This window comes from Phoenix dactylifera, chromosome 10, assembly GCF_051530095.1.
Source record: "Phoenix dactylifera cultivar Ajwa chromosome 10, Ajwa_hap1_PhDact_Kaust_v1.1, whole genome shotgun sequence".
Lineage (NCBI taxonomy): Eukaryota > Viridiplantae > Streptophyta > Magnoliopsida > Arecales > Arecaceae > Phoenix > Phoenix dactylifera.
The window spans coordinates 15,747,717-15,763,330 of record NC_143199.1 but is presented as its reverse complement, the minus strand read 5'-3'; the positions used below and the strand labels follow the sequence as shown (position 1 = coordinate 15,763,330).

General features: G+C 38.7%; 1 pseudogene across 1 annotated transcript in view; it reads right to left on the bottom strand.

Moving 5' to 3' along the window:
- The window catches only part of LOC148702261 (uncharacterized), a 117,679-nt pseudogene that overhangs the window by 44,892 nt on the left and 57,173 nt on the right, over nucleotides 1–15,614 (bottom strand). The window contains exon 12 of the transcript XR_016396621.1: nucleotides 354–2,787. The product of XR_016396621.1 is annotated as an uncharacterized LOC148702261 (transcript). The remainder of the gene's footprint in view (nucleotides 1–353; nucleotides 2,788–15,614) is intronic.

The window sequence follows — 15,614 nt, the reverse complement described above, 5'->3', positions numbered from 1 at the left end:
AGCTGTGGACAAGACAACTGAATTTTGTTTCTTGCTAAACCAAGAAACCAAATTAGCACCCAAGAATTGACATGTGCCACTTGTGCTTTTTCTGTCGAGTTTGCACCCGGCAAAATCAGCATCGGAATAAGCAATTAAATTTATGTCAGATTGTTTAGAATACCATAAGCCTACATTAGATGTCCCTACTAGATATCTAAAAATTCTCTTAACAGCTTGCAAGTGTGATTCCTTAGGACATGCTTGGTATCTAGCACACATACAAACACTAAATAATATATCTGGTCTACTAGCAGTAAGGTAAAGTAAAGAGCCTATCATACCTCTGTATAATTTGCAGTCTATACTTTTACCTTTTTCATCTTTGTCAAGCTTGCAACTTGAGCTCATGGGTGTGCTGATTTCCTTTGCATCCTTCATCTTGAATTTTTCCAGCATTTCCTTGATGTATTTGGACTGACTGATGAAGATGCCTTCCTCTGATTGTTTTATTTGTAGCCCAAGGAAGAAGTTGAGCTCACCCATCATGCTCATTTCAAATTCTCCCTGCATAAGCTTGGCAAACTCTTGACAAAGACTATCATTAGTAGCACCAAAAATTATATCATCCACATAAATTTGTACAAGCAATAAGTCATTTCCTTTTCTTTTAATAAAGAGGGTTTTGTCTACATTTCCTCTCTTAAATTTGTTCTCAATTAGGAAATTGCTTAATCTTTCATACCATGCCCTAGGAGCTTGCTTAAGTCCATACAATGCTTTATGCAATTTATACACATAATCTGGATGTAAGTGATTTTCAAAACCTGGAGGTTGTCCTACATAAACTTCCTCCATTATATAGCCATTTAAGAATGCACTTTTTACATCCATTTGATAGAGTTTAAAATCCATGAAGCATGCATATGCTAAAAGCAGTCTAATAGCCTCTAACCTAGCAACAGGAGCAAAAGTTTCATCAAAATCTATTCCTTCCTCCTGATTATATCCTTTGGCCACTAGCCTAGCTTTGTTTCTTATTACTATTCCATCTTCATCTAGTTTATTTCTATACACCCACTTGGTGCCTATAATTGAAACATTAGGGGGTCTTTTCATTAGAGTCCAAACTTCATTTCTTTCGAATTGGTTTAATTCCTCTTGCATAGCATTCATCCAATTATCATCTTTTTCAGCTTCTTCTAGTGATTTAGGCTCTATTTGTGAAACGAAGGTAAGATAATTACTAGTGTTTCTTAAAGAGGATCTAGTTCTTATACCTTGTAAAGGATCACCAAGGATTAGATCCTTTGGATGACCATGTGCATACCTCCATTCTTTAGGAAGATCTTGATTTCTTGATGGAGGTTGATCTTCTTCATCTCGCTGATTTGTATCTTCTTTGATCTCATCCTTATGTTGTTTGTCTTGAGTGGAGAGTTCCTTCATTTGGTCTTCAAGTATACCTACATCACCATCTTCTTCTTTTCTAGAAGAATCTCCATTAGTTTCATCAAAAACAACATGAATGGATTCTTCAACAACGAGAGTTCTCTTGTTGAAGACCCTGTATGCTCTACTAGATGAGGAGTAACCTAAGAAGATCCCCTCATCTGATTTAGCACTAAATTTACTGAGATTGTCCTTTCCATTGTTCAAAATAAAGCATCGACAACCGAAAACATGAAAATAACTTATATTTGGTTTCTTACCTTTTATCAACTCATACGGTGTTTTCTTTAAGATGGATCTAACTAAAGCACGATTTAAGATATAACATGAAGTATTTATTGCTTCAGCCCAAAAATACTTTGGTAGATCCGATTCGCACAACATGGTACGAGCCATATCTGCTAGTGTGCGATTCTTCCTTTCTACCACCCCATTTTGTTGAGGTGTCCTAGGTGCCGAGAAGTTGTGATTGATACCATTTTCTTCACAAAATTTTTCAAAATACTGATTTTCAAACTCGGTACCATGATCACTCCTAATTGCTTTTAGTTTAAGATTGAGTTCATTTGAAACCCTATTATGAAACTTGATAAAAGCGGGAAAGGACTCATCTTTGTGTGCAAGAAATGAAACCCATGTAAAACGTGAAAAATCATCAACAATTACAAGACCAAATTTCTTACCCCCTAGACTAGCAGTTCTAGTGGGTCCAAACAAATCCATGTGAATTAGTTCTAAGGGTTTTGATGTTGAAACTATGTTCTTAGACTTGAAAGAACTTCTTGTTTGTTTCCCTAATTGACATGCAGCACAAATTTTATTCTTTTCAAAGTCTATTTTTGGTAGTCCTTTGACTAGATCCTTTGTAATTAATTTTGAGATTAAATCCATACTAGCATGCCCTAACCTACGATGCCATAACCAACTAGTCTCATTGACTTTGGGATTCATGGCTACAAGACATTGGCCATCCTTCATGGTGAGATCATCAAGATCTACCATGTAAACATTTCCATGCCTATGTCCTATGAGTATGATCTCATTGTCAAATGGACTACTAATTATGCATAGTGATGATTCAAATGATACTTTAAAGCCCTTGTCACAAAATTGACTTATACTTAACAAATTATGTTTTAGTCCATTAACTAACAATACATTGTCAATAAATGAGGATGGTGATATGGAGATTTTACCAACACCAATAATTCGGCCTTTAGCATTGTCTCCAAATGTGACTACTCCTCCTTCTTTTGATTCCAAGGTGACGAAGAGACTCTTGTCACCGGTCATATGCCTTGAGCAACCACTATCAAGATACCACATTCTCTTTTTATTTCCGGCTGCAAGGCATACCTGCAAAATGATCATGTGAAGCTCTTAGGTACCCAAGTTTTCTTGGGTCCTTCGTGGTTAGTGTAGTTGGTTCCCTTAGGCACCCATACTTTAGTTATGTTTTTAGCTTTTACAAATGTACTCTTGTTAGTTTGGATTTTTCTTTGAATACAAGAGTAGGCTTTATGTCCATTCTTTCCACAAAGAAAGCATGTTGGTTTTTCAGTTTTTACGTCTTTTGCTTTTACAAAGAAATTCTTTAGATATTTTTGTTGCTTATTAGTTTTATATCCTAATCCGGCTTTATTGAAAACAGCTCTTTGATTTGAAAGAATAAGATTTAATTTTTCAGAGCTTTGTGTGAATTTTTCAACAATTGGTTTGTACTTATGTACCTCATTCTTAAGATTCAAATTTTCTTTAACTAGTTCTTCCATATCTTTTTTAAGAGATTCAACATTTTGAGCAAGTGAGGTATTATTGTCGAGTAGGGATTTTACTTTTAGACTTAATTCCTTAATTAGTGTTTTTGCCTTTTCATTTTCAATGCTTAGTTTTGAATTTTTGATTTCTAGGTTAGTAGTGTGAATATTTTTAACGCTCTCCTTTTCAATTAATAGGTTTTCAATATTTTCCTTTAGTTTTTGATTGGAGGCTTTTAATTCTTTATTCTTAGCTCCTAACATACTACAATCACCCATAAGTTCTTGAAAAGCTTCATATAATTCTTCTAAAGTAAAATTTATAGTTGGGTTTTGACATACCTCGTCGTCTTCGAACGCCATGAAGCACAAGTTGGCGGTCTCTTCCTTCTCTTCCTCGGAGGATGATGTGTCACTATCATCCCATGTTGCCTTCAATGCCTTCTTCTTCTCCTTTCCAAAATACTTCTTTTGTTGAGGGCATTTGGAACGAACGTGTCCCGGTCTCTTGCAATCATAGCATATGATTGGATCTCTTTCTTTTTCCTTTTCTTTTTCCCAATCATTTCTCCCTCCAAATTTCTTTCTTGGGAAAGGTTTCTTTCTTCTCATGAATTTCTTAAACTTCCTTACTATGAAACCCAAGTCCTCATCTTGGCTTTCTTCTTCACTCTCACTACTCTCTTCTTCACACACACTTGAGGTAGCCTTGAGTGCGATTGTCCTTTTCTTCGGCAACTCTTCTTCATGTTGCTTCATTGTGAGCTCATGCGTCATCAATGAGCCCAGTAGTTGTTCTAATCCCAAAGTGTTGAGGTCTTTGGCTTCTACGATCGCCGTGACCTTTGCTTCCCATGCTTTCGGCAAAGACCTGAGAATTTTACTCACAAGTTCTGGGTTAGTATAAGATTTACCCAAACTCTTTAGACCATTAATTATATCGGTAAAGCGAGTAAACATGCATGTGATGGTTTCATTGGGTTCCATCTTAAACAACTCATACTTGTGAACTAGAATGTTCACTTTAGACTCTTTGACTTGATTTGTACCCTCATGGATAACTTCAAGCCTATCCCATATTTTCTTAGTGGAAGTACATGTGGAGACTCTATTGAACTCATTTACATCTAGAGAACAAAATAATGAGTTCATGGCTCTAGAATTAAGTTGAGCCATCCTATCATCATTCTCATCCCAATCCTCCTCAGGTTTGGGAACTCGAATGCCATTAACTATGTGTGATGGTTCTTGTGGTCCCTTGACTATAACCCTCCACAAGGCATGGTCTTGTGCTTGAATGAAGATTCTCATTCTAGTCTTCCAATAGGTATAATTTGTCCCATTGAAGAGTGGAGGTCTATTGGCTGCTTGCCCCTCGGCAGGAACATTGTTAAAGGGTGTTGCCATCTAGATCTTTGGCTAAGACGGTTAGGTCTTTCAAGAAATACACAGAGCACCTGCTCTGATACCACTTGTTGCCCAGAGATGGTCACCCAAGAGGGGGGTGAATTGGGTGTTTTAAAAACTTTTGACTAATTAAAATAAAACACACGAATATATGCACTAAAGTAAAGAAGGAGGAATGAGAAAGGTCAATCGCAAACACAAGGTTTTATAGTGGTTCGGAGCTTCCACTGCTCCTACATCCACTCCCCAAATCACCTTTGGGAATTTCCACTATAATCCACGATTACAGTACGGTAGTTTTGCGAGTTCACTACCCAACTCGTTGTTTTACACCGGGCTCACAACAAACCCTAAAACCCCCAATTTCACTTAGGCTTGGGACGCCTTTCCCTTGTTCCAAGTCCCTTGACTGGAACAAGCACCACAACGAAAGAGTTTACAAAAGAAAGGAAAAGCTCTAAAAAGCAAATATTGCAATTATGAACAATAGAACCCGGAAGAGTCCTTTTGCCGTTGGAAGCGTGGGAGATATTGATTCTTCCGATGTGGAGCGCGTAGGATTGAGTGTGAGCTTTGAATCCCAAGCGCACGAGAGTGATTGAGCTTGAAATCACTTGGAAAGCTTGAAAACACTTGATTTCTTCACTTGAATGCACTCACTCCCTTGAACTTTTCTTTCTTACTTCTCTCTTGAATGATCTAGCTTTGGGTTGGTTAAGAGTTGTTGAGAAGCACTTAAGAGGTCCCTTTTATAGCCCAAAAAGCAAATATAGCCGTTAGAGACAAAGAAAGAAGGATTTGAAATCCAAACCAAACCTGAAAAGCTGTCAGTCGCGTCCCAGTCACTCCGGGGACGTCTCCGCTTCAACGGGAGACGTCTCGGCTACAAGATTTTACTTTTTCCGTTGTCTGGGGTCGACTCGGCACTTTCAGGGGACGTCTCGGCTTGTTTGCACTTTTTGAATGGGGACGACTCCGCTGATCTGGGGACGACTCCGCTTCTTTATCTCCGAAGAACATGTCCTCTGGTATTTCCTGAGAGAGTCGACTCCGCTCCTTCAGAGGACGTCTCGGGTTGTCTGCACTTTATGCATGGGGACGACTCCGCTGTCTCAGGGTCGACTCCGCTTCCTTATCACCCAAAAAACCATTCTCTGGAAAACCCTGAGAGAGCCGTCTCCGCTATCTTGGGGACGACTCGGAAAGTCTCCTTTTTACTTGCGGGGACGACTCGGCTTACTGTGGGGACGTCTCGCGCATATCTCTTGAAAACTGCCTTTCTGCCGCCACTGAGAGAGTCGACTCCGCTACTGAGAGAGTCGACTCCGCTAACGCGGGGACGACTCGGCAGGTGTCGGGGACGTCTCCAAGTGTGCCGGTTCTTCCTGTTTGTGCCAGAGACGTCTCTGAAACTATCCGGAGACGTCTCGGCTGTCCCTGATCTGTTTTCTTTAACTCAAAATATTCTTCAATAAATTCATAAAAATTATGGGAACTTGCCTAGACATTTCTTAACAATATTCTTAATAAGACACATGAATTCCTCAATTAAATTGTTAAGATATAATAGAATTTTACTCTAGTGTTTTGTATTCATCAAAATCTATTAGGGGGTCAACATAGACGGATGGACTTAGTTTGTCACGGGTCATCTGTTCTGACTGAAGGCCAATTGCAAGTCTTTCAAGTCATGGGTCACCCAGCACCTCATAGTTATGATATGGCCAAATTAGATTTGCCCAAAATTCTTTCCCAAAAGCACAGAAAAATTGGACTCGATTCGGACCCGAACCCACTCGGACCCGAGTCGGGTCTGGAAAGTCAAATTTGTACTCAATATGCATTTTATCTCTAATTTATGATAATCTGTGCCAAACCCAAATATAATATTAATCCAGTGAATTTATCATTATCGGTTAGCAATAATACTAATTTAGGTGACATATAGGTCGCACTTTTGTGCTCTCATCACACCCCCCAACTAGCTTATTGCTAGTCTCTAGCAATTTAGTGCGAAAATGATAAAATAAGAGTGCAAAAGTGTAATTTATTATATAAATATACTAAGATAAATACTCATTTTAGTAGAGCATTACGATTGCACTTAGCAAGTGCAACAAGCCTTTAAACCCTTAGGTTATCCTAGTGGACGAGTGTTGTCACGTGAGGGTTTGCAGTGAAGTTACCCACAAACTTCAATCCCAAAATAAAATTTGGTTTGTGAAATGAAAGTCTTATTTCAAGTACATAACTGATAAGAATTTCAAAAGCACACAAGGTTTTAATTACTAAGTAGCCCAATTTCTAGGTTAGTATGCAATTTGAGTTGAAGTCATTAAGTTTTCCGTTAGGGAGTTGTAAGACTTATTTATACTTGAGTGTTCAGTGAAGTTTGGACCATGCACAAGCTAAGGTTTTGGATCTCCAAAATATCGCTAATATTAGTAGTTTCCAAGAATTGGTCGGACAAGACCTATTTGCTGATTCAAAATCATCTTTTCTGCAGGATTTCGAGAGCTGTGGATGTTTACTTTAATACTTCATGGGCTTTATCTGTAATATTCCAGTTTACTCGAATTTTTACAACGACGGCTTTCACACTATTGTCTTTCTTAAGATCAATATACAATTTTTTTTTCATTTTTTTTTGTTTTTGTTTTTTGTTTTTGTTTTTTTTTTGTTTTTTTTGCATTAAAGAGAAATGATAATGTATATATTGTGCACTTTTACTCCTGTGATGATTCCTCCATGTAGCGAGCAATTAGTCGATAATTCTCATACCAGTTGGCATGAGGTGTCGGACATCAAGACTCCTCTACGGACCTATGCTCGGATTCCTCATCACAAGTCCGCTGACCTTTGACAATAGGTAGCCCTTTCAGATGTACTTGACTAAATCCACCATTTTTTTTTGGGGGGGGATCAGAAAAAGATGGTTCATCAGGATTCGAGGTTGCTACCATATTCTCAACACAATGTCGAACCTATACCTTAGAAAATGCAGGCCAGATGTGTTGTGAAATTCAAAGCACTAATTAGCTTACAACTCACTAAAAGGAACTTAATAAAAAGAACTCACTTTGCACTACTTCCAACTAGTCATTGGGCTCTTAGATTTTATATACCTTGTGTATTGTATATATATATATATATATATATATATATATATTCAAAAATTTTAACTAAAAACTTTTTTTTTATAAAATTTCAATTGCGTAAAAATACCCCCAAACCTAAATCTAACATTGTCCTCAATGTTAAAGAAAATTTAAAGCAGTAAGAGGACAGAGGAGAAGTACCTGATATGGGTGGGTTAATTGAAAGTTGGGGCAAAATCCCCCAAACCTGCATGTTAGTAATTTATTGATTTTTTTTTTTTTATAAAAGACACTTACATGTTGGGTTGCCTCCCAAAGAGCGCTAAGTTTTATGTCTTCAGCCAGACAATTCCGATTTACTCATAATAGATAGGGTCGGTCAGAAGTGTCTCCTCGACTTCTGGACTCAGATACTCAAGGTATGGTTTTAAACGATGTCCATTGACTTGAAAGGACCTACCATCCTTGGTATTGCATATTACTACTGCACCATGCGGGTGCACTTTTTCTACTGTGTATGGGCCAGTCCAGCGAGATTTAAGTTTTTCAGGGAATAGATGTAACCGAGAATCATATAAGAGAACTTTTTGTCCTTGGTAAAACTCTTTACGAGTAATCATTTTATCATGCATGACTTTCATGCGATCCTTGTACTTCTTAACACACTCGTAAGCATCGTTCCTAATTTCTTCAAGCTCGTCGAGCTGAAGCTTTCTATGTTCTCCTGCCTTGTCGAGATCGAAATTTAGGCGTTTGATTGTCCAATACGCCTTGTGTTCTAACTCGACAGGTAAATGGCAAGCCTTGCCATAGACAATCCTATATGGGGACATTCCAATTGGTGTTTTGTAGGCCGTACGATATGCCCACAATGCATCTGTTAACCTAAGGGACCAATCCTTTCGAGATGGATTGACAGTTTTTTCAAGGATGGTCTTGATTTCTCTGTTGGAAATCTCAACTTGTCCACTCGTTTGTGGATGATATGGTGTACCGACCTTATGGGTGATGTTGTACTTCCTAGCAAGGGCTTTAAAAATTCTATTGCAAAAATGTTTCCCCCCATCACTAATGATAGCACGAGGGGTGCCAAAGCGAGCGAAGACAGACTCCTTAAGAAACTTGATCACTACTTTGTGATCATTGGTCTTACATGCGACAGCCTCAATCCACTTGGACACATAGTCAACAGCTAGGAGTATGTACTGGTGCCCAAATGACATAGGAAAAGGACCCATAAAATCAATACCCCAAACATCAAAGATTTCTACAATTAAGATAGGGTTCAGGGGCATCTCATTCTTTCTCGAAAGTTTTCCTAATCGTTGACATCGATCGCAAGATTTACAATAGTCATGCGCATCTCGAAAAAGTGTGGGCCAATAAAATCCGCACTGCAAAACTTTTGCAGCAGTTTTCTTCCCACTAAAATGACCACCACAAGCATGGTCATGACAAAAGAAAAGGACATTCCTTTGATCGTGTTCAGGGATGCATCGTCTGATGATTTGATCAGGACAGTATTTGAACAAGTATGGTTCATCCCAAAAATACCATTTTACACGAGCTAGGAAGCGGAATTTCTCTTGTTTGGTCCATGAACGGGGCATTCGTTCAGTAACTAGATAGTTGACTACATCAGCATACCATGGAACATTGGTATGGGAAATCATCATTAATTGTTCATCAGGGAAGGTCTCGGACACAAGCATGGATTCTCCGGATGATTCAACAATTAATCTGGACAAGTGGTCAGCTACAACATTTTTAGATCCCTTTTTATCTCGTATTTCAAGATCAAATTCTTGAAGCAATAGGATCCAACGAATGAGTCTTGCCTTGGCATCCTTTTTTGTGAGAAGGTACTTAAGGGCGGCATGATCAGAATAAATAAGGACCTTGGATCCTATCAGATAGGGACAAAATTTGTCAAGAGCAAAGACAACAGCCAACAACTCTTTTTCAGTTGTAGAATAGTTAAGTTGGGCGTCATTCAGAATTTTGCTCGCATAATGAATCACGTGGGGGAGCTTCCCCACGCGCTGACCTAGGACGGCACCTATTGCATAATCAGATGCATCACACATGATTTCAAAAGGACGACTCCAATCAGGACTCCTTATGATGGGTGCTGAAGTTAGTTCAGACTTTAGTCTTTCGAAAGCAGTTATACAAATTGGCGAAAAATTAAAAGTAGCATCTTTCGCCAACAAATCGCATAAGGGTTTCGACAATTTACTGAAATCCTTGATAAAGCGGCGGTAAAAATCCGCAAGCCCTAAAAAGGATCTGACTTCCCTAATAGTTTTGGGAGGTGGCAATTTAGCAATTAATTCTACTTTGGCCTTATCCACCTCAATTCCTCTTTGTGACACAATGTGTCCTAAAACAATACCTGATTCTACCATGAAATGACACTTCTCCCAGTTAAGAACTATGTTTTTCTGTTTACAGCGTTCTACAACAAGTGTCAAGTTGTGTAGGCATTCCTCAAAATTGGATCCAAATACAGAAAAATCATCCATGAAAACTTCTAAAAATTTCTCCACCATGTCGGAGAAAATACTCATCATACACCGTTGGAATGTAGCTGGTGCATTGCATAGCCCAAAAGGCATGCGACGATAGGCAAAAGTGCCATAAGGACAGGTGAATGTGGTTTTCTCTTGATCCTCACGTGCGATAGGGACTTGGCTATATCCAGAATAACCATCGAGGAAACAGTAATGGGAGTGGCCAGCTAGCCGTTCTAGCATTTGATCGATGAAGGGTAGAGAAAAGTGGTCTTTCCTAGTCATGCCATTAAGCTTCCTATAGTCGATGCATACTCGCCATCCCGTTTGGACTCGAGTAGGGACTAACTCATTGTGATCATTTTTCACCACAGTGATGCCAGACTTTTTAGGTACGACTTGAACTGGGCTTACCCACTGACTATCAGAAATAGGATATATAATCCCTGCATCTAAAAGCTTGATGACCTCGGCTCGAACTACGTCCTTCATAATTGGATTAAGTCGCCTTTGTGGTTCACTAGAAATTTTTGCAACTTCTTCTAGATGGATTTTATGTTGGACCACAGTAGGACTAATCCCCTTAATATCAGCTATAGACCAACCGATAGCTTCCTGATTCTTCCGAAGGATACTTAACAGCTTCTCTTCCTGTTCTTTAGTTAGATTCGATGCAATTATAACAGGTAAGGTCTTGTTTTCTCCAAGAAATGCATACTTCAAGTTTTCGGGAAGGTCTTTGAGTTCTAGTTGTGGAGGTTTGACATTGGATGACACTAGCTGAGATTCCAAAATAGGTAATGATTCAAACTTGGTGGCCCATCTGCTAGTATCCATCACAGGAATGGAATCTAACAATGCATTAACCTCTTGACTTGACTCGCAATCTTGACCAAAATTAGCCAAACATCTTTCTAATGGGTCAGAATAACTCGACTCTTCAAAAGAACTGCTAATTATATTCTCAATCATGTGAATTTCTTCCAAATCGTCCATCTCAGTTGACTGACTACTACTATGAAAAAAATTGAGCTGGACAGTCATGTTTCCAAAGGCTAGAGTCATTATTCCATTTCAGCAACTAATCACAGCATTTGAAGTGGCCAAAAATGGTCTACCTAGGATCACCGGAATGTGACTTTCTGGATTTTTTACTGGTTCAGTTTCAAGGACTACAAAATCCACAGGGTAGTAGAATTCATTAACTTTTACAATCACATCCTCTACAATTCCTTTGGGATACTTCACAGTCCTATCTGCTAATGATAAGGTAATGTTTGTGGGTTTTAATTCTCCCAAACCTAGTTCGGTGTAGATAGAATAGGGTAATAGGTTTACACTTGCTCCTAAGTCTAGTAGGGCTCTCCGAATGATGGTTTCTCCTATTTTAATTTCAACAGTGGGGTAACCAGGGTCCTTGTATTTTGGGGCAATCTGCTGTTGAATAAGAGATGAGGCTTGTGCAGCCATCACAGCTTGCCTAGGAATACTGGTTTTTCTTTTCACCGTGGTTAAGTCTTTTAAGAATTTTGTATAGGAGGGGATCTGTCTGATGGCATCTAGGAAGGGTAAATTTATTTGGACATTTTTAAAGACTTCCATGATTTCATCGTACTGAGATTTTTTCTTTGAGTCTTGTAGTCTACTAGGAAAGGGAGCCTTGGGTGTGTACGTCTCTATTGGTTTCTCCTCTATTCCTTGTGTTCCCTGTTCTTGTGTCTTTTTCTGAGTGGGATTCGGTTCATGCTTTTCTTCTTTTTCTTGTACAGGAAGTTGGACCTTGTTGTCCACTTGCTTGCCAGACCGTAAAGTGGTGATTGCCTGGACTTCATGGGTAGGATTTCCATTAGAATCAATCTGAAACTGGCCTCTCGGCCCTTGATTCTGTTGTCTACTAGGGTTAGGTACTGGCTGACTGGGCAATTCACCTTTCTTCCTATCCCCTAGAGAGTTGGCTATTTGGCTCAGACTAACCTCAAGTTTTGCAATCGCTTGCGCATGGAATTAGTTAGTCTGGGTTTGAGCCATGTTGGTCTGTTGTTGCTGTTGGATGAAGTCTTGTTGCTGCTTCATCATGTTAGCCATCATGGCTTCCAATGATGTAGTTTGCTGAGGGATAGGGGCACTACAATGATGGGATTGTCAGCAGGAGATGATTTCATGGCATGCCTTAGGAAGAACGCACCGTTGATAACCCTTTTTGCTGTCTGAATATGAAAGTTGTATGGTGATGGTGTGATGGACGGTGCTGTAACCATGATTATTTATCAGAATTGGCAAAGACCATTTATTGAGGAGATGACCATGGAACCCCCTTGGGGTATCTTCGGTAGCTGACCATTCAAGTCCTTTTTTCTGTTACATTGAATGGTTGTGGACTTCCATTTTTGAGTTGCAGATGCTGCAAGCATTTGGTGTTGTCACAAGACGTTGCATAAAAGAGTAGGCATAAAAGAGTGAAGATGCTGCAAGCATTGTTTTGAGACAGGGTTTCTTGTAAAATGCAATAATAATTTGGCCCTTTATTTGAATCAATGTCAGTAATTTCTTATTTACACCAAAACTAAACTTGAATATTGTAATACATTTGACCGGCGTACACAATCATTTACAATATATATGATTCTCACATGACAATACACTTATCCTTTGCTCTCGGTTCACTCTTCTGTGGAGCATTGGAGTTCCTAGGTGCCTGTAAAAAATCAAATCCCAAAAATAATTTTTAAATATATTTATTTTAAGAAACTAATTTCAGCTGAAATCTAAGATGGATGCTACATATATTTTTTTAGGTCCATCGGTATACATTAAAGATTATTTATTTCTCAATTTTTTTTCAAATTTAAACCTAGGCCGTTATACATGATCGCATCAAAATTTGAATAAATGAACATCAAATTTTTCTTGAGAGTAGCTTGCATTCCCCTAAATATGCTTCTAATTTAACAGTTTTTATTTGAATTTTATTTTTTTATATTTTTATTTTTTAATCTAAATATATATATTTAATTTTTTTAAATTACAAAAAATCTGAAGATGAAAAATTTTTATATCATCGTGTAAATCATCCATAGATTTACAATATATAATAAAATCAAGCCTAAATCAAAAATTTCGGCATGATCTTCTTTTATCTTGCAAATTTCAAACTACTTTTTCAAGTTAAAAAAAATAGAGAGAATGAGATAGGGAAGAAGAAGCATATCTTATTTAGGCTTAGATCTTCCTTCTATCCCGTTGAATCGGTGTAATTTTGAAAATTGGAGGAAAGGAGTAGCTGTTTAAGTATCTTATGGCTAAACGAAGGTGATAAAAAAATGCCTCCCCATTGGTTCCTTTTAACAAAAGAAGCAAAGGGGGAGGAGGTCCAATGCGCACCGAGTTCGAACAGAACTAGCTGGTTCCGAACAGTTTCGGCCGTTTCGGTCAGGTTTGGGCCTTTTCTAGCCGATTTCAATTGGTTCAAAACCCGTTCCAACCAGTTCGGGGCCAAAACCAATTTTAATGGGCGAACCAATCCGGTTTTCCACCGGGTCAACTCGTACGGGCCAAACGGAGCGATTCGGTCCGATTATGGTTATGGTACCAAGAATAAAAAAATAAAAGATTTTGTGGTGTCAAGTAGTTGGCACGAAACTCTTGGCTTGGAATTCATCACTGTGGGAGACTAGAGAGTGGAGACCAATATGTTAAGAAAAATGGTTTGAGAATGATGGCGGACAAAGCTCTTGGAGGGAGAAAAAAGAGATGCTCTGATACCAAGCTGATGGCGGACCACTGCAGGGAGAAGAGAGAAAGAGAAAGAAGAGCAGGAGGAGGAAGAAGAGGTTATAGAGACGCAGGAAGAAGAGGTTATAGAGACGCAAGAAAAAGAGAAGAGAAGGAGGAAGAAGAAGAAGCAGAAAGAAGGCTAGAGTTTTTTATTCAATCATTCAACTCCCTCATGCATAAGAGGGTTGGCCTTTATATAGACCTTACATTATGACCAAGTCAAGTTAATCAATTGACGACATACCAAAATCGGACCCTCAATCAATTGACTAAGTCAACCGATTGATTACATACCAAAATCGATCAAATTACTCGATCTAATTACTTGACTCAATTGACTTGATTAATAACAAAATAACTGACCAAATTGACTTGACTAAAACAAAATCAAATAATGCAATAAAATAAAAGTGACTTAGACTCGAATGGACCCAATCTGGGTCTGACTCAATCCGGTGTCTCGGGATCATCTAAACAAACGGCTCTGATGTCCCCATCAACTTCTTCCAGGTGGAAAAACTCTATCCCGTTGAGTATAGGTATGGCCGGCTGTCGTACTGCTCTATGAGATCGGGGTCAAGACGCTGCAACTCGACTCTGGAGATCTACGTCACGTCAGACTTTGGTCGGCCTTTCCACCGAATAAGGTAATGTTAGTAACCGCCTTTCCTGGTTGACATAACCTGCTCATCTAATATATGTTCTATTTGTTCTCTGCGTGCATGAAATTTTGGAGGTAGCGGCTCAACAGCAGGTAATGGGTCAGGGTGATCAACAAAGGTGGATATATCAACAAAAGGGTTAGAAGGCTTGAATGTTGTCTTTTTGTATGGGACTAAATCTTCAATATTAAATGTCGCACTAATCCCATGTCTTCAGGAAGATCTACAACATAAACATTCGAACTGATTTTCCATAGGACATTGAACGGTTCCACACTACGAGCTTGCAATTTCTTGAATATTTCCGAAGAAAGTCGTTCAAGTCTAATTCTTATCATAACGTAACCTCTTTCACTTAGCTCTTTATAATGTCTGTGTAAATCGGCAAAGGATTTATATTTTAAGTTATTAAAGTGAATGCATTTGCTGATTTCTTGATGCAATGAATGTGGATACAATGTGAATAACTGTGCAGACTCAGACACTTTATACTGATGAGACATGGGGATCAGGTCTATGGGTTGCCTAGGTTTGCAACCATGCACCACATCGAATGGACTCATGCCTATGAACTTATTGACCGAACTATTATATGCAAACTTAGTGGTCGATAACACTAAATCCCAAGTCCTAGCATGTTCACTTGCCAGACATTTTAACATGTTTCTAAGGCTACGGTTGACAACTTCAGTCTGGCTGCCGGTTTGAGGATGATAGGTAGAAAAAAATTTCAGTTTGGTGCCTATCATATACCAAAGGGTTTTTCTAAACTAGCTCATGAATCTAACATCCCTATCAGGCATAATAGATTTTGGAATGTCAAGGGGTCTAACGACTTCATCGAAATTAAGTTTGGCAATTCTAGAAGCATCAGAAGTTTTAGAACAGAAAAGAAAATGAGCTATCTTTGAAAATCGGTTCACAACCACAAAAATAAAATCGTGCTCGGTAGAAGTATGTGAGAGCCCTAAG